Here is a 26,423-nt window from a genome sequence, read left to right as displayed (position 1 = left end):
ACCTTTCTTTACTACTTGCAATAATACAACCCTTTTATTTATTAAGATAGAATCGTGCCACTGCATGTTTCTAGTTTACTTCAGGAAACTCGAAGTGACTCAAAGGGTGAAGAAATTAGAAGGAGAAATCCAGAAACTCCTTTGTTCTTGTTGTTTTATTATTTCCCCCTAGGCATTTACTGAGATACTACTCAAGGAAGACAGTCCAAAAATTATGAGGACAGGTTAGATAGTGAGAGAGGTTTTAAGACGTACACCATGGTTTGGGTGAAAAATATCAAAAATGGGTAAGAGAATTTCTTCCTTGGATAGGAACAGAAGAAAGCAATTTTGACACATAGGATCGATATTCCTGGGATTAGTATTCTTAGGAGAAGCACTATTGTCGTAGAACAGGGGTTCCCAAACATTTTCAGCTCACACAGCCCTTAGTGTATCAAGATGTTTTTTGTCCTCCCTGCCCTCCCCCGCCCCTGCCCATGGTGATCCTGTGTCAAAAAAAAAATATGTCAATCAATTGCAGTTAAATAGTTTACCCAAGCTTAGAATGATATACATAAAATAAAAGTAAATATTTTATTTCTTAAATGACTACTGCTTCTTCTGACTGTATATATATACCTTCCATGCACTTTATAGCTTCTCAAATCTTAGAATTAGACTGGACCCCACCACTTTCAAATTCTGTACCATGGTGACTGTCAGGCAATTCTTGGTTTTTATTACAGTAATGCCTTCAAACTCAGATTTGCAAAGACATGATGTCATGACTATGAAAAGTGATAGAGTGTGAATTATGCTGAACTCTAAAGTATCATTCAGAAAACTAAGATCTAGCATCTGGTCCCATCACTTCGTGGGAAATAGATGGGGAAACAGTGGAAACAGTGTCAGACTTTATTTTTTTAGGCTCCAAAATCACTGCAGATGGTGATTGCAGCCATGAAATTAAAAGATGCCTACCCCTTGGAAGGAAAGTTATGACCAACCTAGATAGCATATTAAAAAGCAGAGACATACTTTGTCAACAAAGGTCCATCTAGTCAAAGCTATGGTTTTTCCAGTGGTCAGGTATGGATGTGAGAGTTGGACTATAAAGAAAGCTGAGAGCCACAGAATTGATGTTTTTGAACTGTGGTGTTGGAGAAGACTCTTGCGAGTCCTTGGGCTGCACGGAGATCCAACCCGTCCATCCTAAAGGAGATCAGTCCTGAGCGTTCATTGGAAGGACTGATGCTGAAGCTGAAACTCCAGTACTTTGGCCACCTCAAGCAAAGAAATTGACTCACTGGAAAAGACCCTGATGCTGGGAGGGATTGGGGGCAGGAGGAGAAGGGGACGACAGAGGATGAGATGGCTGGATGGCATCACTGACTCGATGGACATGAGTTTGAGTAAACTCCGGGAATTGGTGATGGACATGGAGGCCTGGCATGCTGCGATCATGGGGTCACAAAGAGCTGGACATGACTGAGCGACTGAAGTGAACTGAACTGAAAGTATCATGGGATGTCTAATGTTGAGTACTGCTGTTGTTATTTTGTTTCCCTTGAAAATACAAAACTCTCCACAGCAATTGGGTGGGTTTGCTGTTGGGACCCAGGCGCTTCAGCACACAGTTTGGGAACAGCAGCATAGATGGGGCTATCTGCAAAGTGGACGGAAACCCTAACAGCAACCAGGTGTGTCTCCCAGGATCTTTATTGTCATGTTGGTCTAGTGGCTGGTAGCTTGTATGTGCTAGAAAAGGAAAAAAATATATATTGAGTCCCAGTTCTGCCATTACTAGATCCTTTGCCTTGAGCTATTTAACTTTCTATAACTTAGTCTCCTCCTACATAGAATGAAAATAATAAAAGTCCATAGTAACTATATCATAAAGCTGTTACAAGTATTAAATGAAGTCAAGCATACAAGGTTTCTCTTAATAGTAGAGCAGATTTTTATGCAATAAATTTCACCTACTATTATTACTGCCTAGCCTCACTTCAAAAATGTTTCATTGACTACCATTGTCAGCAGTTCCTTGTCAACAATAGGCTGCCATATATTAATATAAAGTTGTAATAAAGAATAACTTTTTAAAATTTTAAGTTACTTATAATAAGTTTGGTAATTTAACATGCTATTGGTAACTAGCATTTTTTTTCCTGAATTAGGTTTATTTTTATAAATGCCCTTTACTCATCTCATAGGCTGATCTTCATTAAACTGATTAACATATTCTGTGAATTTTTATTACTTCCAAAACATCTATGGTTTGCCTTAAACGGACCTATAAACACATTTATACATATTTTGTTAGATGGTTAGGCTTCTTGCAATATAATGGTCTATAACATGAGTACTGTGCTGATATATCTTTTTTTTTTTTTTTTTTAGATTGCATCCCATAGCATGCAGGTGAGAGGGTAACAGGCAGGAAGGCCAGGGGTCTCCAAACAGAGGAAATGGGCTGCAAATGCCAGACATTTTTATCTCTCTTAAGCGGTAGGAGGAAACAAACCAGCAATATTTTTTTCTTCTCTATACAAATTTAAATGGAGGTTTTTCTTAAAATGTTGTGTTGCCATGACACCTGGTTTCACCTGAAGCTAACTATTCTCAAACCTTGAGTTAACCAATACATTTTTTTTATGGAAATGTTTGTCTTAAGATATGTTAATTTACCCCAGACTCTGTAAATTTCACCAATGGCCTAACCTACTTACTCAGATATTGTTCCCTAATCTATGTAAACAAAACTATTTGTTTGGTAATCTGCCCTTCTACAAGATTCAAGTCAATTGTTTTATGGCCAGGGATGAATTATCTGGTGTCATTCTAAATTCTCAGACTTTCCTTTCTTTTCATTAACAGACTGTGAGTGACTATATAACATACAGCTAAAGACTAGAAGGGGAGTACTCTTTCTGCCCCCTTCTGATGCCTATGTCAGAAGCTTTCTCTATCTCCTTTATACTTTAATAAAACTTTATTACACAAAAGCTCTGAGCGATCCAGCCTCGTCCCTGGCCCCGGATTGAATTTGTCTCCTCTGGAGGCCAAGAATCCCGGCGTCTTATCGTTCAGCAACAACCTTTCACAGGATCTTAGTTCCTCCACCAGAGATTAAGTCCTAGCCGCTGCACTGGGAGCGTGGAGTCTTAATTATTGTATTGCAAGTGAAGTACTTCACTTTTTTTTTTTTTAATAACACATTTCATGCTTCCTATGTGCTAGACACTATTAAGAAAGTGAAAGTGTTGGTCACTCAGACTCTGACACTAATATCAGACCCTTTGCAATCCCACGGATGGTAGCACATCAGGCTCTCCTGTCCATGGGATTCTCCAGGCAAGGACATTGGAGTGGGTTGCCATTTCCTTCTCCAGGGCATCTTCCCAACCCAGAGATCAAACCAGGGTCTCCTGCTTTGCAGGAGGATTCCTTACTCTCTGAACCACCAGGAAAGCTGCTAGACACTGTAGTGCATGACAAATACTCATTTATATCTCATAACAGCTTCAATAACCACTGATACACTTTACAGTGTTAAGTTGGAGTTAAGTAGAGTCATTGTTTTCTACAAAAAGCAAAATATACACAGTGAGAACAAATGACAATTGTTTTAGTTTTTACTATATTTGAAACACTGTCTTCAATGTTGTCAATATATTAAATAGTTTAACCTTTACAACAGCAGTGTGAGGACAGGTGAGAACACCGACATTATTTTCATGCCTCAAGCTGTGAAATCATCTAGGGTATGTAAACAGTCAAATACAACTAGAGAGAAAGAAAGAGAGAGAGGAGAAGGAAAAAGAAAAGAAAGGAGATTTGAGGCAGTTTATAAAAATGTTTTTAATGCCAAATATTGGAAGTAATAAATCAAGATCACATGAAATGATAATAAGAGTAAATGATTTTGCTTTTTTACCAACTCCACTTTACATTGGTTCACTTTTCCTTGACTGCACTTAATAAAACATGGAAACGTTCTTGCATAATATCATCATGAGATTATCCACTCTTAATTTACTCCCTGGTTTTGGTTTTACATTGAGAATGTCCATAATATGATATTCTTAAGAAACTACTGCTCATTAGACATAGTGCTGGATTTATTCTTGGTATTTTATTTATCAAATTCTTAATCACTTATGTGAATTATTACTTCCATTTTATAAATGAGAAAGATGAGGTTCTTATATCTTAATTAAACGGTACACTTAAATGTTTATTGCTTAGGATTGGTACTGAGTCAAAACAAATTCTTTAGGATACTATAGTGTAAATATTATACACAAAAACATTTGTAGATACAACTTAAATTGGTATATAAGGTAGTTTTTTGGATTGTAGGGAGGACTCCTAAGATGCACTGTTAAATGGTCATTTTGTTCTTGAAACAGAGTTATAAATTTATGGTTTCAAAAAGAAAGAGTTAAAATTAAAAGAGCCTCAGAGAGGTCATCTAATGTGTCTTCTACCTTCCAAAAAGCCTCTAAAATACCTTTATATGTGACTCTCCATCATATTTCAAGACTGCAAGGAAAGAGCAGTTACAACATTCTTCAAATTGCTGTTTCATTTTCTAACTCCACTTATGTTCAGAAAACATTTCTTAGTGGTTATTCCAAAGTTCTCCCAAGTTATTTTAAATCTCTCTCTCTCTCTTGTATTTTTTATTTTCCTCTCAGAGAACAGGAAGAGTAGTTGTCTGAACTGTACTTTTTCATATGTTGGGCAACAGGTATTTCCTATTAAGAGGTTGAAGTGTTTTAATTTCTATACTTTCTTTTGTCAATCTATACTTTAACCTCTTAATTTACTTTGTGTCTCCCTATTAGATTTTTAATATAAGAAACCAAAAGGAGAAGAAAAAGTACTTAGCAAATGTCTAAGTATATAAAGTCACTTTAAGAAGTTCTGAAATATTTATGTAGCCAATGCACTCTTCTTGCTCTCTTCCTCCTCTCACCCATCCCCACTCCTAGTCTCTGTCTCCCTCTCTGTCTCTTGCTTTCAAGCTCACATTTTGTCTTTTCTTGATCTGGTATGGATATTCTCTACAAATATTCACACAAGACAAGACAATGAAAACTGGTTTATTTAAAGTTACATTTTAATTAGCAATGATAATAACAATAATGCCTGCTAGTCAAGTAATTTATTGGATACCCACTATGTGTGACATGTATAGGTTCAGTTCAGTTCCGTCGCAGAGTTGTGTCCAAGTCTTTGTGACCCCATGGGCTGCAGCACGCCAGGACTCCTCATCCATCACCAACTCCCAGAGTTTAACAAACTCATGTCCATTGAGTCATTGATGCCATCCAACCATCTCATCCTCTATTATCCCCTTCTCCTGCCTTCAATCTTTCCCAGCATCAGGGTCGTTTCAAATGAGTCAGCTCTTCACATGAGGTGGCCAAAGTATTGGGGTTTCAGCTTCAGCATCAGTCCTTCCAATGAACACCCAGGATCCAACCCTTTAGGATGGAATAGTTGGATCTCCTTGAAGTCCAAGGGACTCTCAAGAGTCTTCTCCAACTCCACAGTTCAAAAGCATCAATTCTTCAGCCCTCAGCTTTCTTTATACTCTAACTCTCACATCCATACACGACTACTGGAAAAACCATAGCCTTGACTAAACAGGCCTTTGATGGCAAAGTAATGTCTCTGCTTTTTAATATGCTGTCTAGGTTGGTCATAACTGTCCATCCAAGGAGCAAGTGTCTTTTCACTTCATGGCTGTAGTCACCATCTGCAGTGATTTTTGGAGCCCGCCCCCCAAAATAAAGTCTGCCGCTGTTTCCACTGTTTCCACATCTGTTTGCCATGAAGTGATGGGACTGGATGCCATGATCTTGGTTTTCTGAATGTTGAGCTTTAAGCCAACTTTTTCCACTCTCCTCTTTCACTTTCATCAAGAGGCTCTTTAGTTCTTCTTCACTTTCTGCCATAAGGGTGGTGTCACCTGCATATCTGAGGTTACTGATATTTCTCCCAGCAATCTTTCCAGCTTTTGCTTCATCCAGTCCAGCATTTCTCATGATGTACTCTGCGTATAAATTAAATAAGCAGGGAGACCATACACAGACTTGATGTACGCCTTTTCCTATTTGGAACCAGTCTGTTGTTCCATGTCCAGTTCTAATTGTTGCTTCCTGACCTGCATACAGATTTCCAAAGAGGCAGATCAGGTGGTCTGGTATTCTCATCTCTTCAGAATTTTCCAGTTTGTTGTGATCCACACAGTCACAGACTTTGGCACAGTCAATAAAGCAGAATTAGATGTTTTTCTGGAACTCTCTTGCTCTTTTGATGATCCAGCAGATGTTGGCAATTTGATCTCTGGTTACTCTGCCTTTTCTAAATCCAGCGTGAATATCCGGAAGTTCACGGTTTACATACTGTTGAAGCCTGGCTTGGAGAATTTTGAGCATTACTTTGCTAGCATGTGAGATGAGTGCAACTGTGCAGTAGTTTGAGCCTTCTTTGGCATTGCCTTTCTTTGGGATTGGAATGAAAACTGACCTTTTCCAGTCCTGTGGCCACTGCTGAATTTTCCAAATTTGCTGGCATATTGAGTTCAGCACTTTCACAGCATCATCTTTCAGGTTTTGAAATAGCTCAACTGGAATTCCATCACCTCCACTAGCTATGTTCATATTGATGTTTCCTAAGGCCCACTTAACTTTGGATTCCAGGATGTCTTGTCTAGGTGAGTGATCACACCATCATAATTACCCGGGTCATGAAGATCTTTTTTGTATAGTTCTTCTGTGTATTCTTGCCACCTCTTCTTAATATTTTCTGCTTCTGTTAGGTCCATACTATTTCTGTCCTTTATTGAGCCCATCTTTGCAGGAAATGTTCCCTTGTTATCTCTAATTTTCTTGAAGAGATCTCTAGTGTTTTCCATTCTATTGTTTTCCTCTATTTCTTGCATTGATCACTGAGGAAGTCTTTCTCATCTCTCCTTGCTATTCTTCGGAACTCTGCATTCAAAGGGGTTTATCTTTCTTTTTCACTATTGTGTATGTAGACATACACAATGGTGAGTAAAAAACAAACAAACATGAAATGGTATAGTGTATATATCTATTTGTGTGCCTGTGTATGTGTGTTTAGTTGCTTCAGTTATTTCCGACTCTTTGTGACCTTGTAGACTATAGCCCGCAAGCTGCCATTTATTTATGTTCTAGTATCACAGGGAAAAAATAAACAATCTATGCTATTTAGGGATTCACTGATGCTTGGTGAAACTATGACTAAAACAAGAAAGTAAATGATAAAAATGGTAGAATGTACTTGTGGGGAATTCAAGTGTTGAAGACAAAAGATAAAACAGTAGGTTCTAGGGTGCTGTCAATACTCAACTTCTGCACTTATTTAATAACTCCAAGGATGTTTCTTTCATCATTAATCATTGTACTGAAAATTTTATGTGAATTTTCTATATGTGTAATATTTCATAACAAAATGAAGCAGACGTTGGAAGACCAATGTTTTAACTTGATAGTTATTTCTGAGTGTGACCCTGGCAATGTTAATTAAATGCTCTGCTCTTCATTTCTCTTCTGAAATTAATAGATTTGAATTTGAAGTCTCTTATGACTTCCCTGATAGCTCAGATTGTAAAGAATCCAAATGCAATGCAATAGACCTGAGTTCAATCCCTGGGTCAGGACGATCCCCTAGAGAAAAAAATGGCAACACACTCCAGTAGTCTTCCCTGGAGAATTCCATGGAGAGAGGAGCCTGGCAGGCTATAATACATAGGATCACAAAGAATTGGACACGACTGAGCAACTAATACTTTTCACTGAAATCTCTTATCATTTCATTGTCTCAGTTTCAAAACATATTATTTATAATATAGAATGTCACTATATTTGTTTTACCCTCATGTTTATTCATTTGTTAATCATCTATTCATTCAAGATATACATATTAGATACCTTTTATTGCAAAACATTATATTAAGCATGGATGCAAAGCGATACATAAAATAAGTGATATAAAATAACTATACTCTGGGAATAGCAATATTTTTCAAAAGTTTACAATACATTTAAGTATATATCAATTAATAGTTTGTCTTCATATTGTTATACTACCATACTCAAAATTTTTTCATACTATAAAGTATCTTAGCTATGGTTACATTTAGATGAAGTTTTTCTTCTTTATTTTTTTAGATTTCTACTTTTATTTATTCTACTTCTCTGTGTGTAGAAGAACAAATGCTGAAACAATTTCAGTGTCTCAGCTTTCTTATATATACCAAGGCAAGAAGTCCTAACGCAGGTGTCTGAGTTTCTTTTCTGAGTACATATTAAAAAAATATTGAATTATCAAAAACAATGAAATTAAAAAAAATCTACTTCTGCTTCATTGACTACACTAAAGTTTTGACTGCATGGATCACAGCAAACTGGAAAATTCTTAAAGAGATGGGAATATCAACCACTTTACTTGCTTCCTGAGAAAACTCTACTCAGGGCAAGAAGTAACACTTAGAACTGGACATGAAACAATGGACTGACTCAAAAGTGGCAAAAGAGTGCTTCAAGACTGTATATTGTCACTCTACTTACTTAACTTACGTGCAGAGTTCATCATGCAAAATATTGGGCTGGATGAATTACAAGTTAGAATAAAAATTCCTGGGAGAAATATCAACAACCTCAGATATGCAGATGATACCACACTAATATTGGAAAGGAAGGAGTAATTAAAGAGCTTCTTTTTAAAATTAATTCATATTTTATTGAAGGATAATTGCTTTACAAGAGCCTCTTGGTGAAGGTGAAAGAGGAGAGTGAAAACCTGGCTTGAAACTCAACACTCAAAAAACTAAGATCATGGAATCTGGTCCGATCACTTCATGGCAAATAATGGGGAAACAAGTGGAAACAGGGTCAGATTTCATTTCCTTGGGCTCCAAAATCACTTGGAGGGTGACTGCAGCTACAAAATTAAAAGATCATTTGCTCCTTGGAAGAAAAGCAATGACTAACCTAGACAGAGTATCAAAAAGTAAAGACATCACTTTGCCAGCAAAGGTCCGTATAGTTAAATCTATGGCTTTTCCAGTAGTCATGTATGGATGTGTGAGTTGGTCCATAAAGAAGGTTGAGTGCTGAAGAATTGATGCTTTTGAACTGTAGTACTGGAGAAGACTCTTGAATGTCCCTTGGAAAGCAGAGTTCAAAGAAGTCAATCCTAAAGGAAATCAAGCCTGAATATTCATTGGACAGACTGATGCTGAAGCTGAAGCTCCAATAATTTGGCCACCTGATGCGAAGAGCCTCATCATTGGAAAAGACCCTAATGCTGGGAGATTGAGGGCAAGTGGAGAAGGTGGGGACAGAGGATGAGATGGTTGGGTGGCATCACTAACTCAGTTGACATGAGTTTAAGTAAAGTCGGGGAGATAGTGAAGGACATGGAAGCTTGGTGTGTTGCAGTCTATGGGGTCACAAAGAGTCAGACACAACTTAGCTACTGAACAACAACAACAATATCCAAAATGCAATAAACTTTCTTTAACCTATACAAAACAGAGAAAAAACCTAAATAAAGCAGTAAAGCATATTTTATTATTTACAGCCCTCAATCCTGCTCCATAGATAATGCCCCTGGTGTTCATCAATATGGTCATACCACATAAGGCTTAAGAATTGAATTCAAGTTTGACTCATATTTTATCTTCAAACAGAACATCGACCTCTCTTGGCCAGGTGGTTCAAGCAAGCAGAGTTCAGCTGCTGATACTACATGAACAGAGAATCATGCTGTGACAGATAATTAGACCATGCTGGTTATTTATTTAAAAGTTTGGGGGTGGAATGGAGGTGGCACAAAACAAAAATACTCAAGTATCAAATAATATGAACCTCTTATCAAAGTAATTTTAAAATTTAGATAATATAATAAAAGACAGAAAATGACTGGGTAGGTATGAAATGGATTTTAGTAATCATCAAGCTTCATCCCATTTTACAAATGAGTATACTAAGCCCCAGAAAGTTTATGTAGCCTTTTCAAATTGTAACAAGTATTTCTCAACAGTGCTAGAGGGGGAGAAAAAGAAAAAAAGAATATTGAACTTACTTAATCACTTTTAAACATTCTGGCAAGATTCATTTGCATAAAATGTGATAATTGCATGACTCATACTTATTTATTAGAGTAAGTCCAGGGGGAATTATAATAGGCAACATTTTGCCAACATAATTTCCAAACTGATTAAAAAAAAAAGAAAAAAAAAAAACTTCTCCTTCAGTTATTTAAATTAATGAGGTTTTACTCGATGTTTACAAGTAAACCTTCCAAAGAAATGTGTGAGTTATTTTGCTTTAACTGTTGTTTTTCCTTTCCAGAGCATGAAATCCATGCATCATTTGATGTTATCCCTAGAAAAGAGATGCTAGACTCTTGTATCTCTCCACAAAGTAGTTTTGTTAATTTGAATTCAGAGAGAAGTTGGTCCTGGTCTGCAAATGACTTAACACTCTTCATTTGGAAGTTTGATTGTTTTAATTGCCTCGCAAATACTAAACTTCACAAACAATATTGACACTATGATGCCTTCACTGTAGAGAGAAAAAAAAAAGTTAGCCAATTTTTGGAATTAATTTGGGTGAATTTATTGAAGACCATCAACAGTTTTTTTATGTTCCTGTGTATCAATTCCATCTTTAAATTTTATCATAATCCAACAACTCCAGTTACATTTAACTACTGCTAAGGAGTTCAAATTAGAGTGCTTTCTAATCGAAGTAGAGGTCAATGAAATATCTATAAAATCACATTTTCATTAGGGAGGAAGAGCTGTGGTACTGGCTAAAAAAGCAAGTAATACATTTACAGCAGTACATTTCTAGTAACCACAGAAATGTATTGTCTGTGTGAATTACAACTTAACAAATTGACAATTTCTCTGACAAATGTTACAGTAGTTACTTCCACTCTCTCTTGTCCTGATTTGGATTTTCTGTTCAGCTCTAACAATTTTAACAGCTTTTTCCCATGACTGTTTAATATTAGATTGCCCTGTTAGTAACTGATTAATGCACTTTGACCTTCTCTGTGTTTAAATTTTTTTTAACTTAGCCTGCTTAAACTTAGCAAGATGACTGCTGTCAGAGGACAGCGTGAGGAAGCCTAAGCCAGCTGAGTGCCTGTCATAACTGAACTCATAACCTAATATCTCATGAAATAGGGACTTCGGCAGGTTTCAGTAGCATAGCATGAAAAAGGGGCATTGAGCCAAAAATAAGCAAATAGCAAACCCCTGTTCTATTCGGAAAGGAAATGGGCTTTTTTTTTCCCCTAATTACTCTTCCTTTTACATCTTGAAACAATGACAAAAACACTTTTAAACTTGTGTATCTGTTTTCTAAAACACTGCCATCATAAAGCAGACATGTCAGTGAAAGGGTTGCCTCATCCAAAAGTCGTTAGTGTAAAGGGAGAGATTGGGCTCCTCTCAGTCCTATCTTTATTTTGATTTTATTCTACATACTCTAGGAATGTACTATGGTCTCTAAAAGCCCTAGTTTTCAAAGTGACTCTGCCTTTTTGTTGGTAGGGGGCAAAAAACTATTGCTTTGTCTTACAGAGCGAATGTCTGCCAACTACCCATTCATTATATGTCTGAACTTTGGTAATATGTGGCTATGGAGATTAAACCTTCTATAAAGACTTCCTATTGAGGTGAATGCTCATATTGAAATGTAGTTACCTACAATATTTACTAGAGATTTATGAGATTAAATTAAGAGATAATGTAAGAAAGTAGACTTTTTTGTTCTACATAATGCTTGATGATTCATTTAGGGACCTAGAAATATTGTGCGAAAATGTATAAATATCATCCAAAAGGCTTTCTGCCCTATATTTTTAAAATACAGAATAGTTATATATGAAGTAGTCCCGGCCCTAGTTCTATAGGGCTTGGCTATTTAATATTTTTATGGAAGAAATGTTTAGTTCTGGAAAAGGTAAATGCTTGTATATATTTTTGCAGCCTGGGGTCTCCCTTGCTCTATTTCTCCCTTTAATTTAAATGGCCATGTGTATGTCTTTACTGCTGTGTTAGGAAGATGGGGGCTGGATATCCCAAGAATCAGAGGTTAATTACAAATATTGCAGATAGACAGCAGACATAAATATCTACCAAATACTATCTTAAATTTTGGTCCAAACTGATCATTTGGAAATAGATTTATTGTAAGTGTTTAATTAGAGCGATTTCTTAAATCTGAACTAAATTGCTTTTAGAGTCCTTTTTCTTTGTAAGCATTGTAAATGCTAATAAATCCTGTTAATTTTTTTACTGCATGTTATGTTGAAATAAAAACAAAGTAAAATGAAAAAAAAAAAAATGGCTTTGTGTTTTGAATGTCCTTAAAATTATACCTTGAAATCATTCAAATATGAAAAACTAAATGATTTCCTTTATTTCACAGCAGGTGGCTAATATTCAGTGACTTATAGAAATGCTGACTTATAGAAAAGTAAGTGAACTCAAGATTTACTGAAGTTAAACTAAACACATGTTGTCTCCTTGGGCAATAATATATGTTTTTTCTTTCTTTTCCTATCTTCCAAAGTGGCTTTACTATTTCATCCCCACAAGCCGTGAATGTGAATTCCTGTTGTTTCATACACTTTTCACCATTTGGTGTTGCATTCCAGATTTTGGCCATTCTAATAGTGTGTAGTGAAATCTCATTGTTGTCTTTATTTGCATTTTTTCTTATGACATATGCAGGAACATCTTTGCACATCCTTATTCCCATCTATATAGCTTCTATTTCCAGGTGTCCCTTAAGGTCACTGGCCTGTTTTTCCTAAGACTAGAGATATCTTCGGGAAAATTGGAAATATCAAGGGAGCATTCTGCCCTAAGATTGCAAAATAAAGGATAAAAATGGTAGAGACCTAGTAGATGCTGAAGAGATCAAGGTGAGATGGAAAGAATACACAGAAAAACTGTGTAATATAGATCTTAATGAACCGGTTTGCTACAATGGTATGGCTAGTCACCCAGTTCTGTTTTTTTTTGTTGTTGTTGTTGTTCCTTGTTTGTTTCATGTTATTATTGAGAATTAAGAATTCTTGTATATTTTGATGAGTCCTTTATCATATGTGTCTTTTGCAAATATTGTCTCTCAGTCTGTGGCTTGTCTTCTCATTCCCTTGACACTTTCTTGCAAAGAGCAGTTTTTCTTTTGGCTGCATCAGTTCTTAGTTGTGGTCCTGGGCCCACGTGCTGGGTGGAGAACTTACCTGGATTCGAGGTTCTGGGATTCCTGTCTGAGGAGCCAGTTCTTCCCCGGGGGCAATCCCCGGAAAGCGATCCCTCGTGAAGGCTTGCACAAGGATGCTTGTTTGAGAAGGAGAGATGACTGTCCTCTTTCTCCTGGCCTCTCTGGCCAAGTCTTCTACCAAAGAAAGAACACACCAAGAGGAGAGGACATTAAGGCCCATGACACATTCACAGCATAGATAGCCTAGATGGTGTGTAGAGGATGGATAGTCCCACAGAGACCGACTTAGGCCCACATCTGAATCATTTCTAGGTGCCAATGCAGCTGGTTCAGGGTTCTAAGGAATACACCCACAGATTGATCACATGCCTGTATCCATCGTGGATGCGTGTGTGCACGCACGCATACACGCTCACTCCACACACATCCATGTCCCTGTGTGTCTCTTTCCTCCTCCTGTCTTGCCGTGGAGTGCCCTGAAGCATGCTCCTTGGCCAAGGTTGCCTGAGCAGGTGGAGGCTAAATTCCCGACAGGGGCTGGGGAGGGGGCACAAAGAGGGAACAGTGCTGTCCATTCACGCCGACTGGGGGCATGGTGCCCCTATCTGGGACACTGATGGGGGCAGCAACCAGATGGCCCTGTTTCCTCCCAGGCCTCTAGCAAAGTCTTCTCTAGTTGAGATGTATAGGCTACAGTGTGCAGGCTCAGTAGTTGTGGCCCCACAGGCTTAGTTGCCATATGGCATGTGGGACCTTAGTTCCCCAACCAGGGTTCAAACTCTTGTTCTTTTCATTGGAAGATTGGTTCTTAGATACTGGACCAACAGGGGAATCCCCATGGTCACACATTTTTAATAGCAATAATAGCAGTGTTAGTATAGATGACTTTACATATTTTGGGGTGTTATAGAAGACAAAAGGATTAATACACTTTTTGGATAGCACTAACTTATTTAAACCCTTTCAGGGATCACTGTTGTGTCATGGTGGAGAGGCTAGCATAACTCAATGAACCTATGAGTCATGCCAAGCATGACCCAAGATGGATGGGTCATAGTAGAGATTTTTGACAAAACATGATCCACTGGAGGAGGGAATGGCAAACCACCTCAGTAAACTTGCCATGAGAACCTCATGAACTGTATCAGTTCAGTTCAGTCACTCAGTCATGTCCGACTCTTTGCAACCCCATGAACCGCAGTATGCCAGGACTCCTTGTCCATCATCAACTCCCGGAGTTTATCCAAACTCATGTCCAATGATTCAGTAAAGCCATCCAACCATCTCATCCTCTGTCATCCCCTTCTCCTCCTGCCCTCAATCCCTCCCAGCATCAGGGTCTTTTCCAATGAGTCAGTTCTTCACATCAGGTGGCCAAATTATTGGACTTTCAGCTTCAACATCAGTCCTTTCGATGAACACCCAGGATTGATCTTTAGGATAGATGGGTTGGATCTTCTTGCAGTCCAAGGGGCTCTCAAGAGTCTTCTCCAACACCACAGTTCAAAAGCATCAATTCTTTGGCACTCAGCTTACTTTATAGTCCAACTCTCACATCCATACATGACTTCTGCAAAAACCATATCCTTAACAAGACAGACCTTTGTTGACAAAGTAATGTCTCTGCTTTTTAATATGCTGTCTAGGTGGTCATAACTTTCCTTCCAAGGAGTAAGCGTCATTTAATTTCATGGCTGAAATCACCATCTGCTGTGGTTTTGGAGCCCCCCAAAATAAAGTTAGCCACTATTTCCACTGTTTTCCCATCTATTTGTCATGAAGTGACGGGACCAGATGTCATGATCTTAGTTTTCTGAATGTTGAGCTTTAAGCCAACTCAAGACCAAAAAGATATGAAACCAAAAGATGAGTCCCCCAGGTCTGAAGGGATCCAATAGGCAACTGGGGAAGAATGGAAGAGAATTGACAATAGCCCCAGGATGAATGAAGCAGCTGGGCCGAAGTGGCTACTATGCTCAGTTGTGGATATGTCTGGTGATGAAGGCAAATCCAATGCTTCAAGCAGCAGTATTGTAAAGGAGCCTGGAATGTTAGGTCCATGAATCAAGGTAAATTGGACATGGTGAAGCAGGAGATGTTAAGAATAAATATCAACATCCTAGGAATCAGAGAACTAAAATGAACAGGAATGGGTGAATTTAATTCATATGACCATTATATATACTACTGTAGGCAAGAATCCCATAGAAGAAATGGAGTAACCCTCATAATCAACAAAAGAGTCCAAAACACAGTACTTTTGTGTAACCTCAAAAATGACAGAATGATCTCAGTTCGTTTCCAAGGTAAGTCATTCAGCATCACAGTAATCCAAGTGTATGCCCCTACCACCGATGCAGAAGAAGCTGAAGTTGAATAGTTCTATGAAGACCTAGTAAACAAAGCAGAAATAGATGTGTTTTTTTTGGAATACTCTTGCTTTTTTGATGATCCAGTGGATGTTGGAAATTTGATCTCTGGTTTCTCTGCTTTTTCTAAAACCAGCTTGAACATCTGGGAGTTCATAGTTCACATACTGTTGAAGCCTGGCTTGGAGAATTTTGAGCATTACTTAATGAGCGTGTGAGTTGAGTGCAATTGTGCGGTAGTTTGAGCATTCTTTGGCATTGCCTTTCTTTGGGATTGGAATGAAAACTGACCTTTTCCAGTCCTGCGGCCCCTGCTGGATTTTCCAAATTTGCTGGCATATTTAGTGCAGCCCTTTCACAACATCATCTTTTAAGATTTGAAATAGCTTAACTGGAATTTCATCACTTCCACTAGCTTTGTTCGTAGTGATGTTTTCCTAAGGCCCACTTGAGTTCACATACCAGGATGTCTGGTTTTATGTGAGTGATCACACCATCATGATCATCTGGGTCATGAAGATTTTTTTTTGTACAGTTCTTCTGTGTATTCTTGCCACCTCTTCTTAATATCTTCTGCTTCTGTTAGGTCCATACCATTTCTGTCCTTTATTGAGCCCATCTTTGCATGACATGTTCCCTTGGTATCTCTAATTTTATTGAAGAGATCTCTAGTCTTTCCCACTCTATTGTTTTCCTCTGTTTCTTTGCACTGTTCACTGAGGAAGGCTATCTTATCTCTCCTTGCTATTCTTTGGAACTGTGCATTCAAATGGGTATATATTTCCTTCTCTCCTTTGCTTTTCACTTCTCTTCTTTTCACAGCTATTTGTGAGGCCTCCTCAGACAGCCATTTTGCTTTTTTGCATTTATTTGTCTTGGGGATTGTCTTGAACCCTGTCTCCTGTACAATGTCACTAACCTCTGTCCATAGTTCATCAAGCATTTTGTCTATCATATCTAGTCCCTTAAATCTATTTTTCATTTTCACTGTCTAATTGTAAGGGACTTGATTTAGGTCATAACTGAATGGTCTAGCCGTTTTCCCCACTTTCTTCAATTTAAATCTGAATTTGGAAATAAGGAGTTCATGATCTGAGCCACAGTCAGCTCCAGGTCTTGTTTTTGCTGACTGTATAGAGCTTCTCCATCTTTGGCTGCAAAGAATATAATCAATCTGATTTTGGTTATGGCCATCTGATGATGTCCATGTGTAGAGTTGTGTTGTGTTCTCTTGTGTTGTTGGAAGAGGGTGTTAGCTATGACCTGTTCGTTCTCTTGGTAAAACTCTATTAGCCTTTGCCCTGCTTCATTCTCTACTTGAAGGCCAAATTTGCCTGTTACTCCAGGTGTTTCTTGACTTTCTACTTTTGCATTCCAGTCCCCTATAAAGAAAAGGACATCTTTTTTGGATATTAGTTCTACAACGTCTTGTAGGGCTCCATAGAACTGTTCAACTTCAACTTTTTCAGCATTACTCGTTGGGACATAGATTACTGTGATATTGAATGGTTTGCCTTAGAAATGAACAGAGATCATTCTATCATTTTTGAGATTACATCCAAGTCCTGCATTTCAGACTCTTTTGTTAACTATGATGGCTATTCCATTTCTTCTAAGGGATTCTTGCCCACAGCAGTGGATATTATGGTCATCTGAGTTAAATTCACCCATTCCAGCCCATATAAGTTTGCTGATTACTAAAATGTCCACTTTCACTCTTGCCATCTCCTGTTTGACCACTTGCAATTGCCTTGATCATGGACCTAACACTCCAGATTCCTATGCAATATTGTTCTTTAGAGCATTTGACCTTGCTTCCATCACCAGTGACATCCACAACTGGGTGTTGTTTTTGCTTTGGCTCCATCTCTTTATTCTTTCTGGAGTTATTTCTCATTGGGCACCTACCGACCTGGGAAGTTCATCTTTCAGTGTCCTATCTTTTTGCTTTTTCATACTGTTCATGGGGTTCTCAAGGCAAAAATACTGAAGTGGTTTGCCATTCCCTTCTCCAGTGAACCTCATTTTGTCAGGCTTTGGTCATAATTGAATGGTCACATTGACTGTGTGGATCACAATAAAGTGTGGAAAATTCTGAAAGAGATGGGAATACCAGGCCACCAGACTTGCCTTTAAGAAATCTGTATGCAAGTCAGGAAACAACAGTTAAAACTGGGCATGGAACAACAGACTGGTTCCAAATAGGAAATGGAGCATGTCAAGGCTGTATATTGTCACCCTGCTTATTTAACTTATATGCAGTGTATGTCATGGGAAACACTGAGCTGGATGAAGCACAAGCTGGAATCAAGATTGCTGGGAGAAATATCGATAACCTCAGATATGCAGATGACACCATCCTTATGACAGAAAGTGAAGAACTAAAGCACCTCTTGATGAAAGTGAAAGAGGAGAGTGAAAAAGTCGACTTAAATCTCAACATTCAGAAAACTAAGATCATGGCATCCGGTCCCATCATTTTGTGGCAAATAGATGGAGAAACTGTGGAAACAGTTGCTGACTTTATTTTTGGGGGCTCCAAAATCACTGCAGATGGTAACTTCAGCCATGAAATGAAAAGACACTTACTCCTTGGAAGGAGAGTTATGACCAACCTAGACAGTATACTAAGAAGCAGAGACATTACTTTGCCCACAAAGGTCAGTCTAATCAAGGCTATAGTTTTTCCAGTAGTCTTATATGGATGTGAGAGTTGGACCATAAAGTAACCTGAGTGCTGAAGAATTGGTGCTTTTGAACTGTGGTGATGGAGAAAACTCTTGAGAGTCCCTTGGACTGCAAGGAAATCCAACCAGTCCATCCTAAAGGAGATCAGTCTTGGGTGTTCATTGGAAGGACTGATGTTCAAGCTGAAACTCCAGTACTTTGGCTACCTGATACAAAGACTGACTCATTTGAAAAGACCCCGATGTTGGGAAAGACTGAAGACAGGAGGAGAAGGGGATAACAGAGAATAAGATGGTTGGATGGCATCACTAACCCAATGGACATGAGTTTTGGTAAGCTCTGGGAGAAATCAAAATCACATTGATTATGTTCTTTGCAGCCAGCTACAGAGAAACTCTATCCAGTCAGCAAAAGCAAGATATGGATTTTATTGTGTCTCAGATCATGAGCTCCTCATTGCAAAACTCAGGCTTAAATTGAAATAACGAAGGAGAATCACTAGGGCATTCAGATATAGCCTCAACCAAATCCCTTATGATTATACAGTGAAGGTGATAAATAGATTCAAGGGATCAAACCTAGTCAAGAGAGTGCCTGAACAATTGTGGACAGAGGTTCCTAATCTTATAAAGGAAGCAGTGATCAAAAGCAGCTCAAAGAAAAATCAAGTAAGAAAGTGGCTGTCTGAGGAGGCTTTACAAATATCTGAGGAAGGAAGGGAAGTGAAAGGCAAGGGAGAAAGGGAAAGATATACCCAACTGAATGCAGAATTCCAGAGAATATCAAGGAGATATAAGAAAATTTTCTTAAGTGAACAATGCAAAGCAATAGAGGAAAATAATAGGAAGGGAAAGACTAGAGATCTTTTTTTTTTTAGAAAACTGGAGATATCAAGGTACATTCCATTGATAGATATGCACAATAAAGGACAGAAATGATAAGAACTTAACAGAAGCATGCAAGATTAAGACCATACAGAAAGGTCTTAATGACCTGGATAACCAGTATAGTGTATTCACTGACTTAAAGGTGGACATCCTGGAGTCTGAAGTCAAGTTTGCCTTTTGATACATTACTACTGACAAAGCTAGCTAAGGTGACAGAATTCCTGCTGAATTATTTAAAATTCTGAAATATGATGCTGCTAAAGTGCTACACTCAATATGCCAGCATTTGGAAAAATCAGCAGTGGCCACAGGACTAGGAAAAGATCAGTTTTCATTCCAACCTCAAAAAAAGGCAATGCCAAAGAATGTTCCAAGTATTGCACAATTGAGCTTATTTCACAAGCTAGCAAGGCTATGTTAAAAAAGTCCTTCAAACTTGGCTTCACCAGTACGTGAACAAAGAAATTCCAGATGTATAAGCTCAGTTTCAAAGAAGCAGGGAAATCAGAGACCAAATTGCCAACATTTGTTGGATCATGGATAAAATAAGGGAGTTTCAGAAACACATCTAATTTTGCTTCATTGATTACACGATAAAGCCATTGACTATGTGGACCACAACAAACTGTGGAAAATTCTTAGAGATGGGAATACCAGATCACCTAACCTGTTTCCAGAGAAATATGTACGCTAGTCAAGAAGAAACACTTCAAACCAAGCAGAGAATGACTGGTTCAAAATTGGGTAAGGAGTATGACAAGGCTGTATATTGTCACCCTGCTTATTTAACTTCTATGCAGAGTACATCATGCAAAATGCCAGGTTAGATGAACCAAAAGCTGAAATCAAGATTGCCAGGAGAAATATCAACAACCTCAGATATGCAGATGATACCACTAATGGCAGAAAATGAAGAGGAACTAAAGAGCTTCTTGATGAAAGTGAAAGAGGAGAATGAAAAAGCTGGCTTAAAACTCAACGTAAAAAATTAAGATCATGGCATCCAGTCCCATCATTTCATAGCAAATAGATGATGAAACAATGGAAAGAGTGACAGACTTTATTTTCTTGGGCTCCAAAATCACTACAAATGGTGACTGTAGCCATGAAATTAAAAGATGCTTGCTCCTCAGAAGAAAAGCTGTGACAAACCTAGGGAGCCTGATTTTACATTCAGGCTGTGATTCATATATCCTGACATTACTTTGTCAATGAAAGGCCGTATGGTTAAAGATATGTTTTTTCCAGTAGTCATGTATGGATGTGAGAGTCAAACCATAAAGAGGGCTGAGTGCCAAAGAATTGATGCTTTCAAAGTGTGGTGTTGGAGAAGACTCTGGAGAATCACTTGAACTGCAAGAAGATAAAACCAGTCAATCCTAAAGTAAATCAACCTGAGTATTTATTGGAAGGACTGATGCTGAAGCTGAGCTCCAATACTATGTCCACCTGCTGCAAAGAGCTGGCTCATTTGAAAAGCAATGATGCTGGGAAAGATTGAAGGCAAAAGAAGAGGCAACAGAGGATGAGATGGTTAGACAGTATCACCAACTCAATGGACATGAATTTGAGCAAAGTCCAGGAGATAGTGGAGGACAAAGGAGCCTGGTATGCTACAGTCCATGGGGTTGAGAGGAGTCAGACATGACTTATCAAATTAAAAGCACAGATACTACAAAAATATATGGGAAATGGCAAATCGAAAGGAACTTTAAATTATATCACAAGCATTCTTATCACATGATTATTACATCTCTTCCTATAATATCTTTATCTACCTATAATCTATCCACCTATAGTCATAAGAAAATATATTAAATATCCCTGAGAGTATTGGGTATTACATACGTCAAGTAAAGCCAGATACATTTACTTTATGATTTTTATTTTAGAAACTTTCTATTAACTAATGGGCTTAAAATCTTTCACGCTTGCTTCCTAGAAGCACAGTAGCTTTAGGAATAAAACTACAAATACATTTAAAAAAATTTTATTCGATCTCCTTATACTTTTTTATATCTTATTCTATAGACCAGACACTTAATCAAATGAATTACATTAATAGTTTCACCTAGGTCTATCCATCCTATTAAAGTAACTTGCAAATGTGTGCCATAAACAAACATTGATTTTGGCTCTAGAAGGCTTTCATAATTGGTTTCATAAGGTTCTCATACCCCTGTTGTCATTAATCCCACTTTAAATGCAGGTCCACCATCTAAACAAGGGTGCATATATGAATTGAGTCACACTGCTGGGTGACATGTCAGTGCATTAAGTTTGCAGGTCATTTTCATGATGAGATTTAATTTATTTAGTCTGCTTTGGTTGCTTCTGAGATGATTTTATTAAAGAAGTAATGAAGACTTGTAGGTACAAAGGGTATATACAGAAGCATGTAGACTGTCACACGCTGAATCCAGACTTGCTGTTAAGAATGCATAATACCACAAAATAACAAGATGAGAACATTTTACTGGCAGATATGCACAAGCAAATATCAGTCCAGGCTTGGGCTAAATCAATAATCTCCATATGTGATGGGGTAACAAATAATCTGTACAACCACAAAGACCTTTCTTTTTATTTGCCTTGATTTTTTGTTGTATTTAATAAGAATGAATTTATGCTCTTTGCATAAATTGGAACAGTAGCTAGAATAATGTGTTGGTAAAATGGGGTAAATCATTGCTACTGGATTTTTCTTTGTGAATGTGCTCAATATTTGCATTCAGCTCACAAACTGGAGAATGAATAGGTTAATGTTTAATAATCATATAAATTAAATCATATTAATGTAAATTGACAGAAAATATAGGCAATGACATGCTATTAACAAAAAATACTGTGACATTTTTATGTTGAAGGATAAGAATAAAAAGATAATAAATACCTTCTTCCTGTAGTTGTGCTAGGAAATGTGGTAATGTCCAGGAAATATCTATGTAACCTTGAAAGAGAAAAATTAGAGGCAATTATTTAGCTGATGAGAAGTTAGAACCTCTATGTACATTTTAAATAAAAGCATTGGATTCTGGTTAGTGTTTTCCCGTGTTGAGTTCATGCATTTGGTCTGGTGTAAATACAGCCAAGCTACGCAGGCAAGCAGCAGTCAGCTCCAGGCTGGGTCTCTTCTGAAGTCACTTGTAAGCCTGATTGAAGGAAAGAACAAAGAAACAAAGAGGAGATGTATTCTCCTTTCATATGTACCTTTAGTGCATTTAGGCATTTGAGATAAAAAAAAATTCACTGAAGCTTAACATCTTAGTCTGCTTTTGAAAGATCAGAAAAATAGAGGCCAAATTTTAATTGCATGCACACAAAATAGTTCTTCCAATATATCTTTCTCCAAACCTAAGTCTGTGTCTAGATTTCTTTCCCTCGAAATCCTTAAAATTTCCTAAATAAGTAAATTACTAGAGCATAAAGTGATTTCTGATTAGGAAAAAAAAAGAGAGAGGCTTGTTTCACTTGGATGACTTGAGAATAGTAAAATGAAATAGAATTCTTAGGATATAATCCTACATAATTTAACCATGGCATAAATGACACATGACAAAGAAAAGCTTATATCTTCACTTCACACTATTTTTTTTAATTGTAATTTAAGTGTTTAAGTATAACTATATCCAATATCATTACTGCAAAAAACAAATGGTAGGTGCTAGCTATCACTTGAAATGCTGTTTCTTTTTTATTTTCATCTCTTTAAATATTTTAATTGGAGGATGTGTGCTGTGTTCTAAGTTGCCTCAGTTGTGTCCGACTCTGCGACCTCATGGACTGTAGCCTGCCAGGCTACTCTGTCCATGGGATTCTCCAGGCAAGACTATTGGAATGGGTTGCCATTCCCTTCTTCAGGGGATCTGCCAGACTCAGGGATCAAACCCTTGTCTCTTATATCTCTTGGATTGTCAGGCAGGTTCTTTACCACTAGCGCCACCTGGGAAGCCCAGGATTGGAGGATAATTGCTTTAAAATGTTGTGATGGTTTCTGCCATACAGCAATGCAAATCAGACATAAGTATATATATATGTATATATATATGTATTTTTAAATATATATATACATATAAACACCTTATATATACCCTCCTCATATATATACCCTCCTCTTTAGCTTCCCTCCTATCCCACTCCCCATCCCACTCCTCTAGGTTGTTCCAGAGCAACAGTCTGGTCTCTACATGTCCATTAACAGATGAATTGATAAAGAAGTTGTGATACATATATACAATGAAATATTAGTCATAAAAGGAACAAATGTGAGTCAGTTGAACTGAGGTAAATGAACCCACAGTCTGTTACACAGAGTGAAGTAAGTCAGAAAGAGAAAAATATCATATATTAATGAACATATATGGAAGTATTATTTCTTGATTTTTGGCATTCCTTCATCTACAGTGTGAAAAACCACTCTATTCATTCTTCACCCTGCCACAGACATATATAATGACTGACAGGTATGCCAGATGCTCTATGGATATCCTTTAATGAAAGACATTGACACCTGTCTTTGGAGCTAGAATTTGTATACAATATTAGAAATAAAATTTCAATCAATTTAAATTATATTTATGAAAGCAATGCATTTTGTTGAAGTAGTGAAAAATATACTTTAAAATAGGAAATCAATATTAAGATAGAAATGTCCCTATAGTAATAATAGTTCAAAGTTCAGTAATGAACAAGGCTTTTGAGAAAAAAAAAAAAAGAAAACCTATCCTGACTGTATTGGGCTATATTATTGTCACATTAAAATTTTCTGGTTTTATAAAGCTTTTACAGGCAGTGTCCTTATGTAATGATGGATACATACTAATTTGAATTTCTTTATAAATATTTTTATTTTATAAATATTTCTATTTATAGATGTTACTTTTTAAACATATATATTGTATGATTGTGACAGACTCTTGTCAAATATGGATTGTCATTATATTTATTTATTTTTGTAAAGTTGGGTCTAGACCTAAAAGTACTGTAGGGCATTAATTTCTATTGTAAAAATATGTTCTCTTGGCTGATGACAAGCATTTTTAGGAATGAAAAGTCCCTTTCCTTTGAAAGACTTTTGGCATAAGCTTCAAACTGACTCTCCTTCTGGGACTTTGAGAGTGAATTTGCCTGAAGAAATCATTCCTACTCACCACCTGAAATAAGACTTAAGTGGACAAAGATGATGAGAGTAAAATATTTTAATGTTCAGCTTATTTTATTATCAAAATAGTAAATTATCACTTCGTAACTATGACCAACCTGGACAGTATTTTAAAAGCACAGACATTAGTTTGGCAACAGAGGCCCGTCTAGTCAAGGCAATGGTTTATCCAGTAGTCATGTATGGATGTGAGAGTTGGACTCTAAAGAAAGCTGAGCACCAAAGAATCGATGCTTTTGAACTGTGGTGTTGGAGAAGACTCTTGAGAGTCCCTTGGACTGCAAGGAGATCCAACCAGTCCATCCTAAAGGAGATCAGTCCTGGGTGTTCATTGGAAGGACTGATGCTGAAGCTGAAACTCCAATACTTTGGCTACCTGACGTGAAGAGCTGACTCATTGGAAAAGACCCTGATGCTGGGAGGGACTGGGGGCGGGAGGAGGAGGGGACGACAGAGGATGAGATGGTTGGATGGCATCACCGACTCAATGGACATGGGTTTGGGTGGACTCCATGAGTTGGTGAAGGACAGGGAGACCTGGCGTGCTGCAGTTCATGGGATCGCAAAGAGTTGGACACGACTGAGAGACTGAACTGAACTAAACGTAAATTACTTTGACGTTATCATTTTGAGTTCTGTAATGAAAACCAAAACAGGACATACATTTTGAATTAAAACTAGGAAATCTCTGACTGAAATAATTTAAACAATTTACAGAATATCAAAGCCACCTGTTGAAGTAAGAAGACAAGAATACTCCAAGCAAGAATACTGGAGGGAGTTGCCATTCCTTCCCCAGGGAATCATCCTGACCCAGGGATGGAATTCATGTCTCTTGCATTTCGGGCAGATTCTTTACTGCCCTCATCCATAAAACTACTGAAGTATGAGCTTCTTGTGCTTCCCTTTCCTGAAGTCAAATATTACAGATTAAGATATAAAATTTATGGTGCTAACCTGTAGTTTGTATTACACACCTAGTTTCTCAGCTCTTCTACACATCACAGAATCCATTGAAATTCTCAGCAAATGTGGTAAAATCTCAAGACAACACTCTTTGAGTGAATTTGCATGTGTTAGCATCTTTTGATCCATGGTCCTCTGTAGGCTTAATCCTCAAAGAAACTGGAGGGCGTATATATGGAATTCATTTTCTTGGGTGAGAGATATGGAGGGAAGGATGTAAATGAGCTAGTTTTGGCAGCCAACCACTGCTAGAATTACAAGGTGCAGAGTGAATGTTTGCATCACTACTGTTCTGCTGACCTCATCTCTCTGGCTCCAAACACCTCAGAGAGTCCTGTGTCTGCTGACTCAGAGGGATTCTTGAAATGGCAGTAAATGCTTTGGAAAGTATCAATCATCTTATGACCTGGAATATTTTGCATAAAACATTCACACTAGAGTTCCCTTTATCTTGCATCCTTGAAAGATTTGGATAGGAGAGTAATCTAGGTTTCAAATGGAGAGCCGCTAAAAAAGAAGAAGATCTCAGCAAAATTATGAAACCAAAGAGGAAAGCATAGTTTTGGAGATCTGAAAACTGTAGTTATAGGTCCTTCTCACACAATCTGGAAATCAGAGGAAAGACAGTCTTACAATATATACCAGGCTGAGGTGGACTAACTCCAGCAAAGTAAGAATAAGAAACAGGAGAAACACAGGGATCAGGAGAAAATGTGAAAATAATTGGTATTAATTCTTCTTTGGTGTTTGTAAATTCACTGGTAAAGTCGTCATTCTGGTCCTGGAATTTCATCTCTTGGGAGAATTTTGATACTTGATTCAATCTTCTTGCTCATTGTTGCTTTGTTCAGATTGCCTATTCATGAGTCAGTCTTAATAAATTGCATGCCTCTAGGAATTTATTCATTTCTTCTATGTTATCTAATTTGATGATGTATAATTGTCCACAGTAATCTAGATGAAGATACTGTTTGGTATTACTTATCTGTGGAATATATATATGTATATATATATATATATACACACATATATATATATGTCCAGTTTCATAGAGACAGAATAGAATGGTGGATTCCACAGG

Source organism: Cervus elaphus, chromosome 5 (assembly GCF_910594005.1).
Source record: "Cervus elaphus chromosome 5, mCerEla1.1, whole genome shotgun sequence".
Taxonomy (NCBI): Eukaryota; Metazoa; Chordata; class Mammalia; order Artiodactyla; family Cervidae; genus Cervus; species Cervus elaphus.
This window is presented reverse-complemented; position numbering follows the sequence as displayed.